Source organism: Zeus faber (genome assembly GCF_960531495.2).
Source record: "Zeus faber genome assembly, chromosome: 19".
Classification (NCBI taxonomy): domain Eukaryota; kingdom Metazoa; phylum Chordata; class Actinopteri; order Zeiformes; family Zeidae; genus Zeus; species Zeus faber.
The window spans coordinates 27,020,388-27,025,132 of record NC_137206.1 but is presented as its reverse complement, the minus strand read 5'-3'; positions in this window follow the sequence as shown (position 1 = coordinate 27,025,132).

Sequence of the window (4,745 nt, the reverse complement as noted above, 5' to 3'; positions counted from 1 at the left end):
TTGAGTATTATTGATTTGATTGATCACTTGTGGAAAAGCTTATTTGATTTTAATTCTGTTGAGTGCTGTGAATATTGGTTTCATTATCTGAGTATGGTTTACCTTGATTGAGGCTGTTTTGGGATTGAACACTGATATAATTTTGATAATTTAAGATAAATGTGTGTGATCAGATGCATCAGATGATAAACAAGTGATTTTGCTTTCATAAGTGGGAAGCTATTGGTCTCCTTTGGGGTTGGTAAATTCAGTTGTTTTTGGTTGAATGTGATGGAATGTGAGGGTCATTATGATGTCAAAAATGGATAATAAAATTACAAAAGCAATCACTCCTGTTGATGTAGTGTAAAAAGAATAATCCCCCTATTAAATATATTGCAAAAATATCAGGAAAATGGAGCAAGCGTTGGCCTGACATTGATTAAAACAATGCAGGTGCTTGTGTCCACATATAAAGTAAATAAAAAGAAAGGTAAGAAAGGAAAGAGATGCACCGAGAAAAGACAAACAGAACTTGGCATTCTGCAGCTGTTCGAAAAGGAGGGACAGAAATAGTTTGAAGCTGCAAAAGAAAAAAGGGAAGAATATACAAGAAGTAAAGAAAAATGTTAAGGAAACAGAAAAATTGATGGAGAAGATCAAGGCACCGTTCTCACATACTGCATCTGTAAAGAAGCCCCCTCCTTATGAGAAGGAGGTGAAGTTCACTGATGTTCATTCCTAGCTCCCAGTGATTACACAGGAGGGAAACTATCTCTTCAAAGATGAGGATGAGCAATTAATAGAGATAGGCAAGGCTAAAACAACCATAAAGATGTACCTGAGCTCCAACAGTACAAAGAGAAGGAACCATTTGGGAAGCAGACAATGAGTCAGAAGTCTGAAAATAGGAGAAGAGATTGTGTGTGAAGCTATTGGAGGATACGACCCAGCAGTCAGACGGATGTTGGCTAAAGCGGAGAAAAGAGGAGATTGACCAGTGAGGAAAATGGTTCCAGGAACGGACGACACGGGTGAGAGTGAACAGGGTGAAAGTGATGAAGAGTCGGAGAAAGAAGGTCCTTCCTGTTTTCAACCGTTAGCAGCCAGTACAGGGGTGGAAGATGACAGACGCATGGTTTTGAGAGCGATTGAGAGGAGTATAGATAGCTGCCTCAAGAACCTAAGTGTCTCCACCTGTCCAGACGTAAGTATTGGAAAAACAATTACAAGAACTGCAAATAATGGAGAAGAAACTACAGAAGAAAAAGCCTGAAAAGCCGGACACTTTGAGGTATGGACTATGTCCAAGAAAAGGAAAGACACCCGACAAAATGTGTCCAGTGATAATTCGAGGACAAAATTTAGTTTACAAGCCTTAAAGAATACAGACATGTCTAACATACTTGAAAAGTTACTCACTCTTCAAAATGGAGCACATCCTTGGATCTCAAAGCTTGAAGAGGTTTTGGTGGAAACACAGCCTGCCATGGGAGATATTAAGAGACTTTGGGCTAGCCTCATTGGAGTCCCAGCTATGGAGGAGATCCTGCAGGCGGCAGTCCTTAACAGATATGTGTCATGATCTCCGCTTTCATCTACCTTCCCCTCCCTCTCCTTACCTGTCTCATTAGCCCAACTCCGTTCACCTACGCACACGGCTGTTCCCGATCAGCAATCAAGCCACTATATATAGCCTCTCTCACCAGTCACCCATTGCCAGATTGTTTTCGATGCTTGCACCAGACTCTCCAGCGTTCTCCGTATTGATTCCCCGCTACCGACTCTGCCTCGCCCCGACCACGTATCCTGCCTGCCCCCCGCCTGTCTTCTGTCTGCGCTCCCCGTTATCGAACCTGCCTGTCCCCAACAACGTTTCCCGCCTGCCTCCTGCCTGTCTTCCGTCCGCTCTACAAATAAAAGACATTACCAAAAATCCCTGCCTGTCTTTGTGCTGCAATTGGGTCCTAACCACACCCGTTACAATATGTGTCATACAATATGTGTATGATCCACAATTCTTTGCTGCAAGTAGAGGTCGGATGTGGAGAGCATTGAGAGATGCATTTCCAACAAACGTACACCCAGACAACATCTTTATTGAGTCATTGGGCCCACAGGAAAATCCAAGAGCTTTTGTGTCAAGAACTCATCAAGTGTGGAGAAATGTCACAGGAAATGATCCAGTTTTGAATCAAATGGAGAAATCAATTCTCCGAGCCAAAATACAGAATGGGCTGCCTCTACAAGTGAGGAGCAAATTGGCAGAAGTGGTTGGTGTTGGAAGCATAACCAAAGGTGTTTATACGGATCACATAGCACATCAAGCGGAGCTATATCGGAAAAAGGAGCATGACCAGAGGAGGAGACTCTCAGATAACTCAACCAAATACAGCTGGTGGATAATAAGAAGAAGGAAAGGAAACAAGCTGTGGTTATGCAGAGCCAGTCACACCAACTCAATTATCACCACAACCACAGCAAGGACAGATTCAGGTTCAACCAGCTGTGGTTCCCACTGTCTCCTTTCCACAGCCAGTTTTTGATCAACAACAAATATGGAGAGGAAGAGGTCGAGGAAATTTAGGAAGAGGTAGAGGAGGAAATTTCAGTCTCAAGGAGCGTGTCATAATTGTGGACAACTAGGCCACTTTGCTTGTGACTGTTACAGGTTCAGAGGAGGCTTCAGAGGAGGCTTCAGAGGAGGTTTCAGAGGACAACCACGGCAACCCAGGGGACCGGCGAACCCCTACAGGGGTCCGGAACCTGGTTTCTAGGGGTGCCCGGAAGACTCGAAAGGGAGGTGTCAGCTGGTAGTGTCAGGGCCGGAGCAAGATCCAAAAATAGAGGTGAAAATAAATGCTAAACCACTGGAAGTAATGGCAGATTGCGGAGCAGCTTTCACCGTATGAACGTATGTATATGTATGTGACAAATAATCTCTTGAACTTGAACTTGATCTTGAACTGTTGTTCGGCCTGAAGATGCTATACATGTTAGGCCCACGGCCTCCCAGCGCCACTAGAGGCCGCCCTTGCCCCATCTGCAGCTCCCTACTCAGGCCCAATTGCACACACCTGGGATCAATTACCCGCACAGTATTTAGCCCCAGTATCCTAGCCATTCCTTGCCAGACCGTCAACTAGCTTTCCCCGAGTTGTATCGCTATTGGCTCCCTTCCAAGTTCCTATTCCTAGTTCCTAGTTCCTAGTTTATGTCTTGTTGTCTCACCTTCCCCTTACCTGCTTGTCTCCTCTCGTCGACCCAGTCTGTCTCTCCAAGTCCAGCCAGCCCGGTTTACCTGCCTGTCTCCGCTCGTCGACCAAGGCTCTCCGTCCACCTCCATCCAGCCTGGTTCCCCGTCTCTCCACCCGGATCCTGGACCCCATCTCCTGGTCATCATCATCCCTGCCCTGCCCTGCTCCTTCCCCACCCGACCGGGTCCCCCCGGCCGGCTCCACCGTCCCGGTTAATAAACATCCCTTGCCTGCCTCCCGTCTCCCTGTGTCGTGCGTTTGGGTCCCTCCCAGTTCTGGTCGTGACAATACATCTCCCCATGTTTGACCAATTGGTACTGACAATCGGGTTTGAGGGTGTGAAACAGCTGATTCCTCTCACAAAACCAATTGAGCTCCGCTACCTGATGTCACCTGATGGTACCAGTCACCAGTCACCTCACTGTGGTACCAGTCACCTGATGTCTACCGCCAATTATCTATGGCACCAGAGACCGAGGCTTCTTCAGTATATTGGATTGAAAAGCTATTAGAGCCAGCCAAGATGTGGGAGAAGTTCATTGTGGCAAATATGCCTGATGCTAAGCCCCCTGAGTATCCACATCATTGCACGCTTAGATATTTTAAGAAAGCTGGCCAATTGGATGCGGAGGAATGGTGGAGTAGTCAACCCTATCATGTTCAGCTGACCTCGTGCTGTAAAATTGTGGGACCACAACGAGCAGCAATGAAGATAAACACTGATGAGTATCTTGAGAAAGAGGATGACATCGAGAAAAGTGTGCCACATGTGACTTTAATGGTGGCTGAAGGATTTGAGCAGAAGCACATTGGAGAAATGATGGCAGAAGCTGAGGAAACCATTTTTGCAGCAAAAAAGGAGAATATTGATATCTGGATGAGTGAAGAACAGAAATTCATGAAAATCATAATTTCAGCTCGAGGACAACAGCAAATGATACAGATGACACATGAGTCAATGTTCAGGGCGGAATTGGACTCAGGCAGTATTAGAGAGGAGATGCTGCAACAAATTCCAGAATGTTTGTGGTCACGACATAGTACTGACATTGGACTTGTAAAGTCAGCCCAACCGGTGAGAGCTGAACTGCGATCAGGAAGCAAATCTCCTTGGAAGAACCAGTATCCACTAAAGGAGGAGACAATCAAAGGGATTGAACCACAAATTGTAGGACTGTTAAATGCAGGTGTAGTGGAAATATGTTCAGATCCTCAGAGTAATACGCCTATCTTGCCTCTAAAGAAGCCAGATGAGTCCTATTGCTTGGTACATGATTTAAGAGTGATAAATTAAGTGGTGGCGGATTTTCCAGCAGATGTACCAGATCCACATACATTGTTAGCCCAAATTCCTCCAGAGGCTACACACTTCACAGTGTTGGATTTGTGTTGAGCATTTTTCAGTGTTCCACTGAGCGAAGAAAGTCAAGGGTTGTTTGGATTAACATACAAAGGACAAACCTTCAAGTACAAGAGGATCCCTCAAGGATTCAAACATAGCCCTCACAT